The 22,361-nt window shown below is 45.9% G+C and overlaps 1 pseudogene across 1 annotated transcript; it reads right to left on the bottom strand.

The window, feature by feature from the left end:
• Positions 1-4,954: 4,954 nt before the first annotated feature.
• LOC145423586 (derlin-2 pseudogene) lies at positions 4,955-8,266 on the bottom strand (annotated as a pseudogene). The gene has a single exon (XR_013904635.1). The product of XR_013904635.1 is annotated as a derlin-2 pseudogene (transcript).
• Between the last annotated feature and the right edge of the window lie 14,095 nt (positions 8,267-22,361).

The following is a 22,361-nucleotide window of genomic DNA, read 5'->3' as shown; positions in this document are numbered from 1 at the left end:
GACCGAAACTAAAACTCGGGGCCTGTTTTCTGCTGGTTTCTAACAGGAAGCAGAGAAGTCTCGCACATATGGAGACAAAATGTCTGGCTCGCTTGTTTGGCTCAGAGGAACGGCGGCAGTGCAGGCGAGAATGCCTCTGATTGGTTTGGTGCTGACAGGAAGTGGAGCTGCTCTGTGTTTAATCTGTTTAAATCATCCCCATCCTCCCGTTACTCCAGAAATGTGATGTCAGCGCCGGCACACAGCTGGGTCTGCCCAACCCACCAGAATGGCTAACGCTGAGGTTAGCATAGAGGCTAGGTGGTTCACAGATCACACAGACAGTAGGGACTCAAAGGTTGTCCTGTCATCACCGTGCAGAACCTCGTTCAGAAAAGCATTATGGGTAAAGCCTGCTGAGGACCTCCTCATTCTCCTCCTGCAGAGCGAGGGATGAACGAGAGGAGCGCCATCTGTGGGAGAGGTGCATGCTGGGAGGAGCAGATTGTAGGGAGGGAGGTGGGAGAGAGACCGGAGTGAACAAAGGTGGAGATCAACATTCAACAGATTCCACTGAACAAACCTGAAAACAGCGAGACAGGAGAGGTGACATCACACCTGCGTCCAGCGTTTAGGCGTTCATGACCGTGATCCAGGGGGGCGGATGGACGTGGACTTCCTCTCAGCAGCGGTGAAATAAGATACAAGCGCTCTGATTGGCTGGAGCCGTAAACTGTCAGACTGGAGAGCGAGACTGAAGCTGGTTTGATAAAAGAAACTGACCTTTGACCTCCCACAGTGGCTTAACCAGACTTCAGTCATTCTTGGCCTGGCGAGCATTTAGTTTGCTTTGTGCCGCCCAGTAACCACGGTTACCGCTCCACCTCCAACATGAAGCCCTGACCTTTGAAACCTTTCGAGCTGCTTTAGTCGCACCCTGAACACGGCGCCCTCTCCCACCCCGACGCTCAGCGCTCCCACTCAGCGTCACACTCGGTGGGTTACGGCCCCGTTATGTTTCTTTATTCTCTTATCCAGCACAGCAAAGAACGAGGACAAGCACAGAGCAGGCAGAGCGCTCACAGTGGAACAAAGTTGGGGTCAGGGTGGAGGCTGCTGCAGGTTAAAGACTTTAACCCCACCCACTAACACCCCGCTACACCTCCACCACACAGAAACACCACTGACAGGAAACATCATAAATACATGAATTTATTTATTATGATGTTGACACCATACTGCCAGCTGTCCTCAGGACAAGGCCACGCCCACTCCAGAGAGCGTGACGGGGGGGGTTCATGATGGCTGCTCCTGTCCTCACCTGTGGGCACAGGGTGGAGGCTCACAGGTGGAGCGAGCAGACATAAGCCTCTGTGAGGGCTCATGCAGGAGCTTTTCAGCCCCATTTTGGACGTCTCACTTTCCGTGTACTTATCTGCACAACTGCGTTGAGTAAATCCACCCCACGGCGGTCACTCGCAAACACGAGGCCGTGTGACCCGGTGTTTGTAGTGACGGCGCAGCAGACAGGGACCGCTTGGCTCTCATTACAGCAGCGGGTCAGAGTGGGCTCGGGGGACTGGGCGGGTCGATAGCAGGGCGCCATCTGGAGTTCATGGAAATAAATGGATTACACCCAGCACTGCGTTGAGCACGCTCAGTCTGAATCCACCTAAAAGAAACTGTGGAGGCGGGGCATGGAGGAGGGGCATGGACGTCCATCGCCGCTGCTGTTAGAAATGTGCTGCTGGACCCACCAAGGAGCAGAAGGAGTCCCCACTGACAGCTGACTGGTGTTTATTTACTTTCCTGTGACGCACAGCTGGAGGCTAAGCTAACATCTATCATCAGCACGCTAACATCTGGACGCCCTCAGCAGTGAGCTGCTTCTTTCCAGCTGGGGTGGAGGGGGGGGGGCTGAGCTGTCAATCAAAGAAGACTGGGGACAAGATCTCACACACACACACACACACACACACACACACACACACACACACACACAGACACACACACACACACACACTGGTAAAGACCCTACAACTACACCTGTGCCCTGCAGCGGGTGGGCCCCTTCGGGTGTCGTTCTGAGCTGTGATCAGACTCCAGTCTTGACACTCGAGTCTTCCAGAAATACACATGAAGAGTTTAAGGCGGGGCTTCATAGGGAATAATAATAATAATGGATTGGATTTATATAGCGCTTTTCAAGGCACCCAAAGCGCTTTACAATGCCACTATTCATTCACTCTCACATTCACACACTGGTGGAGGCAGCTACAGTTGTAGCCACAGCTGCCCTGGGGCAGACTGGTCTAAACCCTCCCTGGTCTAAACTCAGACCGTCCTAAAGTGAGCGTAAAGCTTGTGAGGTCCAGGAGCGGCGAGCGGCCCGTCAGGAGCACCGGGATGGTCGTTAAAAGCTGACCAGCCCACAGTGTGCTGCACACACTCACTGTAAACACAGACGGATGGGTGGAGGTGAGCAGTCTGCTGCTCGCTCCATCAGTCCTCATAAACACACGTGTCTCGGTAGGACAGCCATAGGAGCGAATGGAGCAGCTCTAGGTTCACAGAAACAAACCAGAGCACGCCACTGTCAGCTCGCCACCATTCAACACACCGACATCGACACGCGACTGTTCATCACGCCACTGTTCAAGACCGCCATCAACTCGTTGCCCGGTTGAGGTTGCGTTGGGGACAGAAACTGACTGTGAGAGGTTTCTTTGTACTTTTGGCGCTCGCTGTTCTTCCTGCTGTGACAAAACCGTCAATCGGACTTCGCAGCGCCCCCTTCAGGTCAGCCGCGACCTGTCGGCCTCTCGCTTCATTAACCGACGCACAGAAAGGCTTTGAGATGTCACTCCCGGTGACTGCTTGCAGCTCGGACTGTTGCCATGACGACAGGCCGAGGCCTGGGTCAGCGTGACACGTGGTGCTGGGCTGACCGGGCGCGAGCCTTTTAACGATGAAAGGAGGCTTCCTGCAGATGATTGGATGAGCCTGCTGATGCTGCTTTAATGGAAGCCCAGAGTTGACTCAGATGCCACCTGACCTCACTTCCTGTTTCACTTCCTGCCTACTTCCACTCTTAGAAGAACAGCAGCGAGCTGTTCAGACGTGCAGTCAGACACCGCGTGCTGGTAGCCACGGTGACATCACCTGTGAAGCTACTGATGAGCTGAAGGCGGCGTGCTGACGGTGGCCAATCCCACTTTTTGAAGGTGGATTTCCGTGCTCTGCTTGCAGAGTCCAGTGTTTCACCCTCAGGCTGAACTTCAGCACTTTTCCTCGTCTTTGTCATCTTCGTCGCCTTCCTCGCCGTTCAGACCTGACGCAGTGCACCGCGGGATATTTCAGGCTTCCTGTCTCATAATAAAGCCGCTCTAATCTCCGGTTTCGGGCTGTGAAGTCTGTGAAAGCGTCTTTTGTGGCGTGTTTTTCTCGGGGAAAGAAAGAACCTCATCAGAGGCCACAAAGCGTTTGGAGTTAAAACCCAGAGAAAGTGGCAGAACGAGGCCGAGCAGACTGATGGCATCGTTCAGCTCCAAAATAGAAACGCCATTAACGGCGAGCTCGCAGATTTGTCTGCCGTGTCCGACTGAGACGGCCTCAGTGACCCCGACCGAGTCCTCGCCTCGCTAATCGAATCGCTTCATTTCCTTGTTCTCCCGTCTCATCGGGCGCACTCGCCCCCACACGCTCCTCCTGCTCCTCCTTCTTCTCTTCTTCTGTGAGCGGCCTAAAGAGGAGCCTCACATGTGGCGGCTCTGGGATTACGAGCCGGGCTGTAAAGCTGCAGGAGGTAATTGGTTTTGGGTGGGGGTGTGAGCAGAGGTGGAGGGATTCTGTGAAAGGAAAACTGGTGGAGGCAACGGGTTTGTCAACTCGCTCCACTAATGGGAGTAAATGCTTTTTAAAGATGGAGCAGAGAGGAGGAGGCGGGGCTCAGCTTGCTCCTAAAACTGCATCCATGAAATGTTAATGCTACAAATTACATTACAGCATTAAGTGAAAGCTCAGACCCCACGGAGGAGGAGGAGTCCGGAAACCTCCTGCATGGATCACGGAGGGTTTAAAGAGCTTCAGGATCACATCTTTCCTGAGTGAATCCCAGTCTGGGTCCTTCCACACGCTCGGGGCCGTCCTGTGCAGACAGGAAGCTGTTAGTACTTTCATGTGGTAACTCCAGGTGTTTTACAGGAAGTTACCTTGTAAGTTAAAGTACTGTGATTCTGCAGAAATGCACCTTTCAGTGGAGTGGGCTAGCCCCGCCCTGAAAGGTTCAGCATATCTACCTTGTAAGATGGAAACACTGTTACTGCACAGGTAACTTCCACACGTCACTACAACTGTTCCTTTGTGCTCAACCTCTGTGAGTGTTTGTGGGTCAATATAATGACTTTTATACTGAAATTCATTTAACGACAGGGGCTGAACCCTTATAAGGACTTCCTGTCCTGCTCCATGTTTTACTGGTGCAGGTAAAAACAGAGTGACCTCAGCGGCTCTCAGAGCTCTGAACCACAGAGCACTCAAAGCTTTGAACAATAAAATCCACTCATTTCTCTTCCTGTGCGTGTGACCGTGGCTTCAAACCAATCAGCTCACACGCTGTGCGCCTGCAGGGACACCGCGGGCTGCAGGGCCGTGGGTTTGAGCCCGACCGTTTCCTGTGTGCCTGTCGTCTCTACTGCTTTATCAAACTCGGTGATAAGAACTGTCAGCTGGAGGCATGAAGTGCCCAAAAAGGCGCACGATATCAGACACGTGACACGGAGAGCAGGAAATGACCTCAGACCGCAAACACCCTGCAGCACATAAACAAAATATACACCGTGTGTGACATCAGTGATGGTAAATGGCCTGGATCTCACACACCACGTGTCTGCTGGACAGCTCCGCCCACTTTTATTCACAGGTTCATCTGCACAGCAGCGACTCGGGTTTTGGCCCAAGGACGCTTTGGAATGGAACCAGCAACCTTCCCATGAGCCACGGCTCTTCATCACAGGCGATCTTCCACAGCCGTGTTCATAAACGGCGCACGCGCCACAGTCTGAGGCTTCGACGCGCCGTGGCCAACACGTTATTGGTCAGATGATTATGTTGTCTGTCCCGTTTGGATCTTTAGCCGTCAGAATTGTTGTCTGAAGGCAGAAAGATGCCAAACAGATTTACTTCACCAAGTGGATCATCATGGCCTTATTGGTCCATTTGATTGACCTTTATTATTATTATGTATTTATTTTATTTTCGTTTTTTAAAGACGGGACAGACATGACTGGGGGATAGGACAGGGAGAAAGAATGAAAGAAAGAGAGGGAGAGAAAGAAAAAGAGAGGAGGGGAGAAGAGACGGTGAGAAAGGGGGAGAAGAAAGAAAGAAAAACACCTGGATCACATGTGTGGAGAAAAAAAACCAGAAGAGAAAACAAACAACAAAGAGCAACATAATAAAAACAACACCATCACAATAAACTAGCTAACAGTAGATAACAGTAGATAACAGTAGATACTTTTTTAATTTCACCTGTTGAGAAAGAAAAAAGAAAACAAGCCGAAGAAAACGAGAGCAACATAACCAACAACATCACGATGATATATGGGAATATGACAGTAAATACTAAATATTAAACATTATTGTGCAGCACATAAGATCAACAGAACACAGTGTGCTTTGAGGTAGGAGCCAAAAAGGGTGTAGTTTGTGGGTGTGATCACCCGTGTGTACACCTGTGAGCATGGACGCGCTTGTTTTTAAAAGGTTCCTTCATGTAATGATCTGCTAGAGGGTGTGGGGGGGCCACAGCCCCGTCCTCCAGGGCATGAAGCAGGTGTGGAGGATTCCTCATCCACAACTAAACAAACACGTCAAAAACAAAGACCGTGTCTTCAACTCTCTGAGGAAGGTCCCTGAAGGTGACCTGATGATCAGGGATGAAATAGAGGGTGTATTTAACCACCAAGGCGCTGTCCTTCCCCCCACGCAAACCCGCCTCTGGCAGGGGGTTATAGTTGGCGTATTCTTCTGGAGTGTCAAAGAGCATCTTTATGATTGATGGGGTCTAGAGCCACCTTCCACCACCTGGTTGATTTGGGAAAACATCCTCCAGGAAGAAGTACACATGACCAACAGCAATACCTAAAAGATCCACGATGATAGAGCCCAGCAGAAGTGAGAATCCCGTTAACACCCAGGGCAGGAAGGGTGCCTGAACGTTGAGCAGGCCAAAGAAGTTGATGCGAACATTCGGGTTCCGTCGACTCCACACGTACACCAGCATGATGGTGGAGGCCTGGCCCAGGAACACCAGACTCACAAAAGTGCCAAATATAGTCATCAGAAGTCCACCAAAGAGAAACATGAAGACAAAGTCAGCCGTGCGTCTCCTGAAAGAGCCCTCCTCCAGCATTCGACAGCATCTGTACAGAAAAATCATATGGAACAGGAAATTGAAACCAACCGGACCAAAAAACAGGAAGTTGGTTATTAGTCACCATACCTGATAATTTCTTAGAATTAAATCTGGGTTGAAGTAGAGCTGAAATGGTGTGATGCTCTCTAGTTGCACCGCAGCAGTTGTGAGGACACAGGCGGTTGTGTATGCCCTGGTAACAACAGGAATCTGCAGCTATTCCTGCTGCAGCGTCTGGTAAGCCATTTTAGACCGACTGAAAGCTTCCGGTACTTTCTTGACACGTCATCCCACAGATGATTACGTTAACGGGCTGACACGTTTCAGAGGTGTTAAGGTTCAAATATTGAGGAAGGAGAGTACAAACAACCATGGTCCAACAAGAGCTTGGTCAAACAATTGATTTTAATGAAATACACGCGTGGGGGACCAGCTCCGTTCGCAGACAGGGCTGATCTCTGACTACTCAAAACATAAACAGATATTTTATACCATCAGGGTTTGAATTTAATGACGCCCCCTCATGCGTCAGATACAATATATGCATACGTCAATTGAAAACCACAATGACTTTTAACACAGTTTAAAAGAACATTGTCTTCGTCTTCACGGCAGGTACTTCCTGTCACTGCCGGATGCTCGCTTATCATCTTGACACATCACAAACTGCTCTTTTGCAACCCCGAGCAAAACATGATTAAACTTTCACCTCTAAACGATTCTCTCTAACTGAGTGTGTGTGTGTGTCTGTGTGCTAACCACAATTGCACCCTACTTCACTTCGCCGACTAGCTGCTGACCTCTCACCAGACAGAGAGACAAAGCCACTCTCATATATGTAATAACCGAACTGAAACTATGTATATATCATCTACTAAATAAATGTTTTAATCAAGAACCTCTACTAAAGGCTTAATACAAGAATATGAACTTATAAACAATAATGAAAATGACCTGATATGAGTGTTTTGTAAGCCTGTATTGCAATTCCTTCTATGTTCTAGTTTCCCTCAGCATGTATCACCTGGACAGTCACGCCAGTGAAGCTTAAGACCCTTAATGAACCGAACATCAACTCAAACGAAGCACAGATATGCAATGTGTATAAAATAGTTATAACTGCATCTGGAATACAAGGTTAATATGATAACAGTATGCATAAACATCTTAAAGCTATCTGTTACACTGTTAAAGCAACGATCATACTGCAGATTATATTGTGCTGGTAAAATACTTTTGTTCATCCCCACAGAGGTCTGCTCTGACACTGGCTGTACCGACTGTAAACACGTCCTCCTGCTCGGTGACAGCAGCGTCACACCTCCAGTTTCTGGGTGACTTCCTGCGAGGCGCAGTCTTCCCATCAGTGGTCACCAGATGGTTGGTCTGAAGCTCCTCCTCTTCCTGTTTGTGACTCTGAAAACTGATCCAAGCTCTTTAAAGTGTGTTGAGTCATTTCCTTTTTCTGTGCAGGTTGAACCAATTAGGCGTCCTGTAAACAGCGCAGATTGACTCTAAACGTGCCGTCAGCTTCGACGCCGTTCAGCTCAGTCAGTGTAAACATGTCAGTCTGTGCTCGCTCTGCCTCTGTCACACACGCTTTCTCCAACTTTCTCTCCTGGCTCATCGAAGCCTCCCAGCTCCTGAAAGTCAAGAATAAAAAGGCAGAGTAAACTCCTCTTCCTCGCTGCCTTTCTGCTTCTCAGCAGCTCCGCCGATGAGGTGAGCGATTCCCTCCTCTCCATCGCGCCGCCGCTTTCCCGCCGCTCTGAAGCAAATATCCATCTCCAGCTTCTTCTCCCGCTCTGACAGCCGAGAGACTGCCTGTCATCCCGCCTGTCAGCCTCACAAACGATGACGCGTGACAAAGTGAGACACACACACACACACACACACACACACACACACACACACACACACACACACACACACACACACACACACACACAGCAGGCTGATCAGTCTACAAAAATTTTAAATGCAGTTTTTGGTTTCTCAAACTTTAAGAGCTGAAAGTGGAACCAGGTGTGTGTGTGTGATTTCGTTACAGTCAGGTAAAGCCTCTACAATAATTCAGAGGAACCCAACAACCACTCTGTGTGTATAGGCACCCAGTGCATCATGGGAATCCCCCAGCAGCTTACACCTACTGCAGCCTAACTGAGGGAGGATTCGGGGTCACCTGATCCACATCGCACCGCGCTCCTCCGTCAGTATGTCAGAGTCCAGTGCAGACGTCTCTAACACGTCGGTCCCTCTCTTCTCTCTCGTCTCAGTGTCGCTGATACAAACGTCTGTTTCAGCCTTTCATTCGTCACCATACTTTTTTCTACCCTTTATTTTTTAGACTGGACCCTGCAGGTATTTGTTGTTGATCTTACAGGCTGAATGTCATGACTGAGGAGATCATTCGGTGAATACAGATACCTGCAGAGCGCACGTTTCCCTCTGGATAGCAGCTCAATTCGGGAATCTGGTGGATGGCGTTACAGTCTGAACATCATCCAGATGATCTCCACGTTACAGCGATAATAATCCATGTGAAATGATTCACGCTTGTATCAGCATGTAGATCAGCTCTGATAATTAATGAACCTCCACTCTGCTGCTGCTGCAATCTCTAATTAACTGATTCTAATCAGACGCCACGCTGCATCCCTCCTCCTCACCCGCCCCTCCTTTTAGCCATCAGCGTGGAGGAGGCGAAGGGAGTGGGGAAGGAAAGAAAACAACGAAGGACAAAGAAGGGAAACAAGGGAGGAGAAGTAGGACGAGATGTAGACAAAATGAGGAGATTAAAGGATAATGATGGAAAATGTAAAAAAGAGGAAAGAAAGGATGAAGATGGACGAGATGAAAGAGGAGACAGAGGCAGGGGGTGGAGGGGTGTAATCATGTGGATACCTCAGAGATGGTAACCACGGGAGCACAGCAGCTGACCTCCAATCATCTTTCGTACCTGAAATTTAATGTTTCATCTGTCTGAGAGAGGTGTGTGTGCGCCTGTCTGTCTATCTCTGTGGGGACCAGTGTCAGCTTGGCATCCTGTGAGGACAGCTGTGCAAAGCGAGGACAGTTTGAGGCTTCAGACTCGACCTGCTCTGGATTTTCGTTCCTGAGCTCTCATAGAGCAGCTTTGCATGGTTCAAATGATCCTTGTTTAGCTCCTCCCCCTCCAAATCACCACGTTTGTGTTTGTCAGGCATCTTTACCTGAGATTCCCCTACAGCGAGACCCATAGAGCTGTAACTCTAACTCAGACACAACAAGGCCTAAAACCCACTTCCTGCTGCTCTTACAGTCACTGAGTTTTGTGTTTAATGTCTTATTAAAGTTCGGAATAATGTTTTTCCCTTCAACAGGAAAAACATCAGTAAAATCCTCTCCAATGAGGAAGCCTCATGTGACCGTGGTGCTTTCACAGATTTACTCTTCAAAATTAATTTGCATGAATTTGACGAGATGATGTGGAAAAAACAAACCACAGAGTCAAAACGTTCATTTATACAGAACGTTTTTAGAAACCACTCCATCGCTGTGCTCTGTGCACAAAGGACACAGCTTTCAAAACATTAACCAAACAGTTTGTATCACCATCAGCTGATGGAGGGGTGGTAACGGTGACGTCGCGGTGATGTCACAGTGATGTCACAGTGGTGCGCTCATTCAGAAAGAAGCTTCAAAATAAGGCGCAGGTGTTTCAGTCCAAGCCTGTTTTCTAAAAGGACTTCACTGTTTGACAAGCTGCTACAAAGCCCGAACATTTATCACAAATCTGCCCACCGGGTGAGCATCAGCTGCCGCTGCCACACGCGCTCACTCGCTGTTCTAAAGGCTCCGGTTCCTGAAGTGGATTTCCTGTTCAGGTTCTCAGTCAGTCAGTACCAGGCTCAGTACTCATTTACTTTTAACAGTGAAAGAACCACTCATCCCACAATGCATTGCAAATCCCAGCTCACACAGCGAGCAGCGTCCGGCCTTCTTGAGCTGAGTCGTGGTCCTTGCTGTGGTGCTGTTCAGTAGTGTGCGTGCACGGCCTGGTTGGCCTGTTTTGCAGGTTTCCGGGACATCGTTGAAGTTTTTGTTAAAACAAGGCCGACGTCACACAGATGTGTGGTTCAGCTACACCATCATCACCACGGAGAACATGAATAGGGTTTTTACATTAGGAATATCATTACCAATAGGATATGTGTTCATCCACCCCTGAAAATAGTCCCAACAGCTATTTCATCCAAAGCAGGTCAGAAACGGTGTCTGCCAACCAGCTGCTGAGAGAACATTAAGGGCGGCGTTTTAAAGGTGTAGCAGTCAGCAGGGGGCAGTGCTGGTCTGACTCCTCCCATGTATCACAGCCTCGCTCCTCACTTTGGTTCCTCTTCTAACGACGTGCCAGCGACTGATCATTTCCTCTCAGCACTCTGGGCCTTTGGGTCTATCAGCCTGTCGTCTTATCTGTTCTTACCAAGTTCTTGTTGTAAACATGGAGGTCCAGGTGACCTGTTCACTGAATCTGGGCCTTAGCGATCTACCTGGAAAGATGTTCAAGCACGTCGTGTCACGGTCCAGTCGAGCTGCGTGGACTCTGTGAGTCCATCCCACACAGTCAAAGCTGACCTGATGTTTGGAGGAGGACGAGCAGCCTCGGGCTGACAGACCATCACCGCCCTGCAGAAGGTGAGAAACAACGGACACAAGAACCTCTTTTTGTTTCCTCTATGACTTATTTTCATATTATTCAGCATCCAGCCTGCGTGCCAGCTTTCATATCGAGAGTACAGACTGAAGGTTGAAGCAAAAATAAAACATTTAAAAAATCTTTTTCTGATTTGGCTGTGTGTGTCAAAGTCATCAGGTAAAACTGAACTTTTCCCACATTTAGAGTAAAACGCGTGAAATATGAAGCCCCTCTAATGAGACAATATTTAATTCCAAACAATCCCTGTGAAATCTCCTGCCGGTCTGCCTGCCAGGAAAACACGCAGATTAGAAATTCCTTTGAAGGAAGTTTAACGTGATATTAAAGCGGTCGTCAACCCAACAACTTCTTCAAAGATCCTCGCTGCTACTGAAAAAGGCTTCTCACATTATCTTTAACCACCACACCTTTCATTCAGCCGAGTCCACAGAGAGCAGACTGAGCTGAGAGGGTTCAGGCTTCACTGCAGGGACTGTGAACATCAACAGCGCACACCTGAGCACAGGTGTGCGGATTTCAGCTGCATAGATGAGCTTTTACACTGCGGGATCCTTCCACTGTATGTGCTTGAAGAAAAAGAAACTGGACGCCTGTATGAACACATTTAGAGCTGCCTCACACCGTGACGACGAGGCTGTCTTATTTAAACACGCATTCATCAGTACTAATAATGATAATGATACATGTCTGTTTATAAAGGTCTATAAAGGATTTTCCTTACATAAAAGTGTCCTCACGTCCCTCATAAGTGCTCCTGTTCCTCACGTTGCTCGGTGTTCTCCAGAAATATTTATTGTTGGACACTTTATTAAAAACCACATGCAGCCGCTCCGACAGCAGCTCCTGAACAACTCATGGAAAAGCACATCTGTGCTTCCACACGTCTTCAAGTCGTGCACACGAATCCGTAGGTGATGCATTTTTCAGTAGGAAGTGTGCTTTTTGGGCAGAGGCGTAACCATGGCAACAAAGAAAGCACGGTTTAAAAAAGGTGCCAACCTTTGAAGAATGTGAACCCCGGCCATATTTATCTAAACCTAACGCTGTCAAACACCTAAACCTAACCAAGCGCCATGTTTTTAATAATAAATGACTTACTGAAACATCATAGATCAACACCACCTCTGCTCCAACCTCCAAACACCAACTCCTTTGTCTCTATGAAAGTGCAAAAGCAGACTCACACTGGGGTGTTATTTTCCAGCTTTCGTTCCTAATTTTGAATTTTCCAAACAGTGTAATCATAAGAAAAGAAAAAGCTTTAAAAAATATTTTAGCTGCCTTCCTTTAAAATCCTCATGACTCACATGGAAAAATATGAAATAAAAGATGTTCCTGAAAAGATGCAGAGAGAAATAATAGAAGTTCAGTAAAACAGATTCTTTCACAGCCTGTTATTGAAAAAGAAAAAAATCCCCTGAGGGCCAAAATTAACATTCACAGAAGCAAAAGATAAAAACTGGGTCACAGCAAAGTTTGACACTTCCTGCTTGAAAGTATTCAAACCTGCCTGCCAACAAAAAGTAAGCCATATCTATCTAATAGACTCCAGTTTGTGCATGTAAATGGAGAGTCCTCTTCACACACTGAGGTTAATTATGGAGTTCCACAGGGTTCAGTGCTAGGACCAATTCTGTTTACATTATACATGCTTCCCTTAGGCGGCATCATTAGAAGACATAGCATACATTTACACTGCTATGCTGATGACACCCAGCTCTATCTGTCCATGAAGCCAGATAACACACACCAATGAGTTAAACTGCAGGAATGTCTTAAAGACATAAAGACCTGGATGGCCGCTAACTTTCTGCTTCTTAATTCAGATCAAACTGAGGTTATTGTACTCGGCCCTGAAAAGCTTAGAAATATGGTATCTAAGCAGATTCTTACTCTGGATGGCATTACCTTGGCCTCCCGTAACACTGTGAGGAACCTTGGAGTCATTTTTGACCAGGACATGTCCTTCAACGCACATATTAAACAAATATGTAAGACTGCGTTCTTCCATTTGCGCAACATCTCTAAAGTTAGAAATATCCTGTCTCAGAGTGACGCTGAAAAACTAGTTCATGCATTTATTACTTCCAGGCTGGACTACTGTAATTCATTATTATCAGGAAGTCCTAAAAACTCACTGAAAAGCCTTCAGCTGATCCAAAATGCTGCAGCAAGAGTCCTGACAGGGACTAGAAAGAGAGAGCAGATTTCTCCTGTTTTGGCTTCCTGTTAAATCCAGAATTCAAAATCCTGCTCCTCACATACAAGGTCTTAAATAATCAGGCCCCATCTTATCTTAATGACCTTGTAGTACCATATCACCCTATTAGAGCACTTGGCTCTCGCTCTGCAGGCCTACTTGTTGTTCCTAGAGTATTTAAAAGTAGAATGGGAGGCAGAGCCTTCAGTTTTCAGGCCCCTCTTCTGTGGAACCAGCTTCCAGTTTGGATTCAGGAGACAGACACTATCTCTACTTTCAAGATCAGGCTTCAAACTTTCCTTTTTGCTAAAGCATATAGGCAGGGATAGCTCAGTAGGTAGAGTGGTAGCCCCATGATCGGAAGGTCGGGGGTTCGACTCCACTGAACGGCTACCCTGAGGTACCCCTGAGCTAGGTACCGTCCCTACACACTGCTCCCCGGGCGCTGCACTGGCGGCTGCCCACTGCTTCACTGAGTGAATGGGTTAAATGCAGAGGAACTATTTCCCTATGGGGACTAACACGCACACTTTACTTTACATAGTTAGGGCTGGACCAGGTGACCCTGAATCCTCCCTTAGTTATGCTGCAATAGATGTAGGCTGCCGGGGATTCCCATGATGCATTGAGTTTTTCCTTTCCAGTCACCTTTCTCACTCACTATGTATTAACAGACCTCTCTGCATTGAATCATATCTGTTATTAACCTCTGTCTCTCTTCCACAGCATGTCTTTATCCTGTCTTCCTTCTCTCACCCCAACCAATCACAGCAGATGGCCCCGCCCCTCCCTGAGCCTGGTTCTGCTGGAGGTTTCTTCCTGTTAAAAGGGAGTTTTTCCTTCCCACTGTCGCCAAAGTGCTTGCTCATAGGGGGTCATATATTATGGGATATAGTTATTTTGTTACTTCATTAGAGTTATTTGATATTATATTTGCACTATCTTGCTGTATATTACTGTATATTAGTATTTCTATTGTGTATATAGTATATCTTATTCCTCTCTTGCTGCATTGAGCATGTGTATGACAAAAGAATTAACCGCTTCTTATCTTATGAATGTTGGTTTTTCTCTGTATGTATTTAAATAAATTGAATTTCTTGTACAACATTAGCATGCTTCTGAACAACAGGCAGCCTGAAGGAAGCATCACTGAAAACTGCTGACGTTGTGTTGTTAGCAGTGACTTTATCGTGTTTACAGCCTCCCATGAAACTGATTGTGAAAGACTAGCTGCAGACATTTTCCTCTAACTCATTCTGGCGTGTAAAATCTGCCTGACAACAGTTAATTGTGCACAAACAGCAGGCCTGTAGAGAAGTTTAATGTCTCCCCGCCTGGATCCACAATCCCGTTTAGCATATAGCGCTGTTTGTCTTTGATCCTGACCTGCTTTAGATCCTGGAGAAAAGCCCTCATTAGAATATCAAAGTTGATCTGTTTTACCCTCAAACTCATCTTCTGACGGCTGAGCCCGAGAACTTCACCTCCGCCGAGGAGTTGTTTCCCCGAGGAGAGCGCCGCGAGCTGCGAGCCGCTCTGCTGGGAGACAACGAACCGAAGAACAAGCTGACAGAGCCAGGCGCTGAAGTTGTATAAGAGGAGGATTTCATGAATTATGGGAGGTCAGAGGTCAGGAATATGAACTGGACCAGAACTCACAGAGGAACAAATGAAGATCATCAAAAGTCTGAGTAAGCATTTACTCTGCAATAACAGAAAATAAATGTCTAAATACAAACAGTGAAGATGTTTTCTATTTGAAAGGTGCAAAAATTCCCCAAAAGATGAGATGCAAAATAAAATCTATAAACAAAATCCAACAATTTGAATCTGATGGCAAAACGTCTGAACAGAAAGCTGGAGGAACATTTAGCAGCTAGAATAAAACGGCTCTTTATTTTCCTTCTACATGTGCAACCAAACTGTGGTCATGTTAACTGGCAGCAGGTAACATGAAGCTAAAGAGGGGTGTCAGAAACACCATTACAAAAAGAAGGTAGAAGAAGACTTCTCCAACTCCAGCCCCCGACGCATGTGGCAAGAACTCCAGACCATCACGGACTACAGGATCATCAAACCCTCCCCCGCATCCTCTGATGTCTCCTTCCTCAACGAGCTCAACAACTTTTATGCTCGTTTTGAGCGAGGGAACCCCACAACCACAACCAAAGCAGACGTGACGCCGGACCACCAATCTCTGACTCTCTCCCCCACCGATGTAGGAGCGGTGCTGAGCAGGATCAATGTCCACATGGTCCTGATGGCATCCCCGGGCGTGTTCTCAGAGCGTGTTCTGGGGAGCTTGCAGGAGTGCTGACAGACATATTCGACCTGTCCTTGGCCCACGCTGTGGTACCGGCCTGCTTCAAATCCACCTGCATCGTCCCGATACCCAAAAACTCCAACCGCTCTAGCCTCAATGATTACCGCCCAGTACCACTCACCCCCATCATCACTAAGTGCTTAGAGCAGCTGGTCCTAGCACACTTCAAATCCTGTCTCCCCCCCACCCTGGACCCCCACCAATTCGCATACCGCCAGAACAGGAGCACAGAGGATGCAGTCTCCATCGCACTGCACTCTGTCCTCTCACACCTGGACAACAACAACACCTACGCCAGAATGGGTGTTTTTCTGTGTACATTCCTAAACACATATCTGTACTTTCTGCTCCTTACATTCTTACAAATGTTGGACACATTTGAGGGGAGTTATTAATACATGTGAGCCTTTAAGTATCAGACTGACTTAAACCTAAACAGAAACACCTGAGAGGAAATCCTGTTAATGGGCTGAATGACCACAGGTGTCACATAAAAAGAGATGAAAGAAGAAATGGTACTGCACTGTGGCGGACAGTAAGCATGGACAAGATAAACTCAAAAAGACAGCTTTATTATGCTGCTGCTGCTCGAAACACAAACTCGTGAAGAATGAAGCAAACTAGAAGCTCAGAACTTAAACAGGGGAAACCGGAAATAGTAGAAAACCAGGAGCAAAGTAACAGTGGAAACACAGGGCTTAGATACACCAGGGAGCAACGAGCTGGGACTAACGAGACAAGGGGAAGCAAAACAGGAAACACAAGACGATTACAAAGACGCAGACTAGACACTGAGACACGACCGACTGGGGAGACAGACGGGACAAAGAGACAAGAGCGACTAGACGAGGAACACAGGACAGGCAAAGAAACAAGCCTAAATCCTAGGACTAAGAATAAACACAAGCAGAAAACCAAAAACATGAATAACAATAACCAAAGAATATAAATTAGCCACAAACCATAAACACTGAGTCAGGAGACTCAGGACAAACCGTGTGTCACAGTCAGGGGTTACAGTGGGTCAGTCTATTATTATCATTATTATCATTATTATTGGCACAACAGCAGAACGACTGCAGGTGTCATAGGCTGTGGTCAGCATCTAGCTGGCTCTACAGAAGAGGAGCGAGCATGAAGGGAGCGACGATTTTAAGTGTCAGGTCATCTGAAAGCAGCGTTTCTATGAGCTCAGCCAACATCAGCAAGCAGTTTGTCTCACAGTGTGCTGCAGCTAAAGTCTGGCTGCTGATTTGACAGGGAGAGAAAAGACAGAGAGCTAAGTTCACTCAGAGATGGAGACAGATGATAAAGAAGGAGAGAGTTTAGAGTTAAAGGACGGACTGAAACGAACTGAGACAGACTGACTCTGGTATTTAAAGACTGCATGAGAATCCTCTGCAGGTCAGCGCAGGATATACAGGTGAGTTTGCTGCACTGTGATTGGTTTACAGTAAAGACCATCTACTGGAGCTGTCAGTAGGAATTATTGTGAGTTTGATTGTTTTCCCCACACTGAGACATTACAGCTGATTTTAGGTTCCCCACCTGCTGAATCCACTTTAACCCCTGACTGTGCACATTTAGTCTGCCTCTGTGGTTGATAAGGCTCTGTCCTTATTTTTTTTTCTTATTTTTTAATAAGAAAAAAAAAAAGATAAGGCTCTGTCCTTTGACTCACATTTGGGAAAGAGAAAAACCTCCAACAATGACTGAGACTTTTAACATCTCATCTGAATTATAATCCTTTTTTATAAAGTTTGATTGAATCTGTTTTAATGTTTTGCATAATTGCTTGGTACGGTAATTTGCCTTTGACTAATAAGACCAGACTTGCTAACCTGGTTAAAGTTGTTGGTCAGATTTCAGGGAGGTCTCAGGTCCAGCTTGTGGGCTTTTCTAACAGGCAGGTGCTGAGGAGGCCGACCTCGGTCAAGTTGAGTTCAGACCATCCTCACTTTAATGACTCTGAGCTGCTTCCTTCAGGTCATTGGTATAACATGCCTGCAGTGAAGACTGAGAGACATGGAGTGTCTTTTATAGCCTTTGCTGTTATCATGGTTAATAGCAAGTGGTGATACCATCACTGCTACACATCGCACTCTGTTGATGCTACTGATAACATTTGGGCTGTTGTCTCTGGGCCTTGTTGTTGTGTGTGTTGTTTCATGTGTGGACATACTGCAATTTGATTTCCCATTGGGGACAATAAAGTTACCATTGACAACGGAGGCAAGAGATAATACATATAACTGTTTATATGTATTAGATAGCGTTTAGAGCATTTAAATACCGTCCTTATTGCCTTTGTGCATTTTTCTATATGCTGCATTTAGAATAAACATAATAGTATAATATTCTAATAATAAGAATAAAAAGGATGTCGGAGGTACTGAAGGTGCTAATCGGCTATTGCCAGGTTTTTTGAGTTGGATTGTAATAAATAAATAAATAATGACAGATAACAGATGAAATATGGGTTTCATTATTTAGGGGCAGACAGTGAGACAAATAAATGATGAAAGCAGGAAGCAGAAGGATCTGACTCAGGAAGAGAAGGCAAGTCCAAAATAACACAGGAACCTGTGAACACCAGGGCAGGTGGGCCAGCTGTTAGAAAATCTGCTTTTCTGAAGCTTTAGAAGAGTCTAACAACGTTAGGCAGGAAGTCCAGACAACAAAAGAACAACCACACAGGACGAGGAAACCCCACAGCGATCTGGGACGCACCAAAACCACCACCACAAACTGCAAAGGAAACCTCAGAGGTCAAAGGTTATTCATTCCTTCCATTTGCCTAAGCCACTTTAATGATCTTCACTCGTTTCAAAGAAAGAGAGTCACGCTAACATAGAGCTTTTAAATTTAAATAATGTTTGGGTAAACATAAGGCATGAATCCCGTGTTAGAGGCAGATGGAAATGCTCTGCAGCATCAGTGGGAGTCAGCTGAGGAATGAGGTCTCCTGAGTGCAGACCGCCCGTTCTGGTTGAAGGACAGTTTGATGCAAAAAAGTTTCTTCATCAGAGAATCAGGTCAGCAGTCGAGTCTTTGATATGCAGATGTTTTTATTTTTGTTCTGATGAAAACAGCATTAAAAGCCAACTGCAGGGAATTAAATTACCTTCGACTCACAGATCTGAAGCTCAACACAAATTAACGCCCATAAGATCATTTAAATGCAATCACAAACTTTACCTTCTTTCATTCTGCCGTTAGGTTTGATCTGAAAACACGTTTGTGAGCATGAGTGACTATGGAAGGAACAAAAAACAACCACTTTGATGCTACAGAGAACAACAGAGGCAGAGATATGTAAATGTAAAACAGAAAACACACACCAGTCATCATCCATAGCACCTCCAGCATCCATAAAAGCCGAGGTCAAGACGGCCTCTGAAGGCAGCGCAGGACTCGGATTGTTTGTTTGCCAAAAGGACATATGTGAGAAAAGAGCGTTTCAGCGCTGAGGGCTGAATCCAAAAGAGGCAGAGAAACACAGAAATTTAAAGAGCACATTATCATTGAGAAGACTGCGCTTTATTCACAAACAGGTATCTGTACCGCGATCAATCAGACACAAACAGACGAGGGGCCGATGGCGCGATATGGCAGCCTGGCTTCTGTCAGTCTGCCCCAGGCCAGCTGTGGCTACAACCGTAGCTGCCTCCACCAGTGTGTGAATGTGAGAGTGAATAGTGGCATTGTAAAGCGCTATATAAATCCAATCCATTATAAACCACGATCAATCAGACACAATCACGATCAATCAGACTTAATCACAATCAAGATGACCACGACATGACAGATGTTTGTTTGACAGATGTTTGTTTGACAGATGTTTGTTTGTAAGTTGGTAAGTTGAACAGGAGCTACATACAAAACAGGTAAATAAAAGCAATCACGGGAAAAACACCTGATTTGTAATGCGTCAGAATCATGTTTATGAGGTAGGCTGTCTTAAAACACGATGCGAGTGACCTGTCAATCAGCAGATGGCTGATTGACTCACTCAATGTCACTTACCCATTATATTGTATATTATATAGCTTTCTTGTTATATGTAAAATTGTATTTATTTAAATTTTTACTTTTTAATTATTTTACTTGCATTTTTAATCACTTTTATATTTAAATATATTTAAATGTTCATTTGCTATTTATCTAGGGATTGAGAGTAACGCAATTTCTATTCTCTGTATGTCCTGTACATGTGGCAGAATCGACAATAAAGTTGACTTTGACTTTGACTTTGACTTTGATGGCTCCGCCCTAAACGCCTCTGTTTTATCGTCTGTTTGATCTGAACACCTTTTTGCAATGTGCTATCCATTAATACCATAAACGCGCCTGGTAGGAGTTTACTGAGCCAATCAAGAATAGAATAGAACAGCATAGAATAGAATGGCCCTTTATCGTCACTGTAGATGTAAAACATACGCCTGTACGCGCCGCCATCCTGGAAGTACAAACTAGCAGAGTTGCCCGATGCTGGACAGCAGAGAGAATGCTGCTTTAAGATGATTCTGGATCAGATTAAAAAAGGGTTTTAGTAAATATTTTTAAATCTGAGCTGATGCCTGATTCCTGCAGCGTTCATCATCTACTTGTTTAGTGATTGTGTCTTTTTTCACCCCGTGACCTTTAACCCCAACACAGCTGCTGGAAGTGTTTATATTTGCGGTTCTCAGGGAAGTCGATGTGAGTGTTGGCAGCCAGCCCTGACCTCTCTTCTCTTCGAGTTTGTTTGTTTGCTCTCTGAGGAGGAATTTTATCTGTTGGTAAGTCTGAAAGTTAAAAATCTGACGGTTCTGGACGAATGTGTTTCATCAGACAACAAAAGGACAACAAAAGGACAACAAAAGGACAACAGGCGGTCATTCTGTGGTTTGAGACACGAGTGAGTCAGTAAAACTCACTAATGCCTCTATTTGTCTCACAGTCCAACTTTTTAAAGACAGACTCTGTTTTCCACAGTTTTTTCACAGCATCCATAGTTTCACCTCAGCCCAGCATGTCCTCCATATGCAGAGATGGGCAGTAACGCGTAATCCGATTACTTTTTTCAAGTAATGAGTAAAGTAAGGGATTACTATTGCAAAAACGGTAATTAGATTACTGTTACTTTCCCGTAGGAACGCTGCGTTACTGCGTTACTAAAACCGTGATTTTTTGCGAGAATGTCTTATGACAGTGACGTAAGCAAGTGCGACGTTCGTGACAACAGCTGTGTGCAGATCAACAATGGATCACATATCGAGTGCAGAGAGAGTATGAGCGTGCAGCGTTTAAAGCGTGGAAGTACTGACCTTACTTTGAGTTTGATTCCATAAAAAGTGACAAAAACATTAGTGTCCGCTGTGCGTGGGAAGAAAACTTCTTTTTACAGCGAAAAACCCCTAAACTTCCAACAAGCACCGAGTAGCTACGACGTAATGGGAAACTCACAGAGAAACTCGCGGATTCTTCCACTGACCGCGGCACACCTGCACCAGGGTAAACCTCCGCCTACCCCACTCCTGCTTTACAGATGAAAATAGAGCAACAGGACCGCTGAGTCTTTGACTTTATTTATTTTCTGCTGTGTTTTACTTGCATCTATTTGAAAGACTGAGTGTAAACACACAAAATATTTTATTTTATGAGCTGGAATGTGCAGAAAATAGGTTTAAATGTTAAACTAATTTCTTCCAGTCAGAGAATGTTGCAGATAATTTAATCTTTGCTTGATGCATAAAGTTAAAAGATTAAAACTAATAAAACAAGTTTTAAAAAGAGACTTTTCCATTTGATTACATTTATATGATGGATTATGCAGAAAAAGTAGAATTGGGCTGAAAGATCTATCGCTTTATCACCTCTTCAGGTTGTAAATCGTGTTTTTAAAAAGTAACTAAGTAACTAATTACTTTTGAAAATAAGTAATCAGTAAAGTAACGGGATTACTTTTTTGGGGAAGTAATCAGTAATTCGTTACTGATTACTTTTTTCAAGTAACTTGACCAACACTGTCCACGTGTGTGCATGCCATCACTCCAGGAATAGCGTCAGCTTTAAAAATACGTGATTGGCTTTGCCAACCAATCAAGTGTGAGTTTGGATCCACATTCACAAGAGACAGCTGCTGTCCTTGTTTTCTCTGCAGGTCCTGGGAACCAGCCGATCTGAAGCACCAGGGTCAGGAGGCGCAGTCTGCTGAGCTCTGCCCTGAGAGAGAGGAGCTCTGTGGGCTCAGAGAACAGTGAGACCTCCCGACCTCCTCTGGAGCTGCAGAGTCTTTCTTTCTCTTTGTTAGACAAAACCAAAAGGTTCAGCCCTTAAAATAAATTCACTGCTTCATCACACAGCCTCAAAGGAAGCTTCCTGACCTTCACTGCTCTGCTGCTACATGACCTCTGACCTCCTCACAGGAAAGCAGAGCGTGTCTCCTGAAAGCGCTGTTAAAGCTGCTTTAGACACCGCCCTCGTGCAGCTCGAGTTTCTCTGAATTTGTTCTTTTCCTGCAGACGAGCTCGTGGCGTCCTCTGCGGGGAAACGCTGCTCTGAAAAGAAAATTAAACACCCTGCAGGGATCAGCAGAGGTACACATCGCATTAATGGGATTTATTCAGCACAATAACTGAATTCACACACACACACGCTTCAGGCAGCGAGAAGAAAGGCCCGGAGAGACGGCTCCGAGCTAACAAACATCCATCCAGGAAGTGTGCGCTCCGAGTTTGTCCCAGAAAAGAAGGAC

This window comes from Astatotilapia calliptera, chromosome 22, assembly GCF_964374335.1.
Source record: "Astatotilapia calliptera chromosome 22, fAstCal68.1, whole genome shotgun sequence".
NCBI classification, from domain to species: Eukaryota; Metazoa; Chordata; class Actinopteri; order Cichliformes; family Cichlidae; genus Astatotilapia; species Astatotilapia calliptera.
This window is presented reverse-complemented; position numbering and strand designations above follow the sequence as displayed.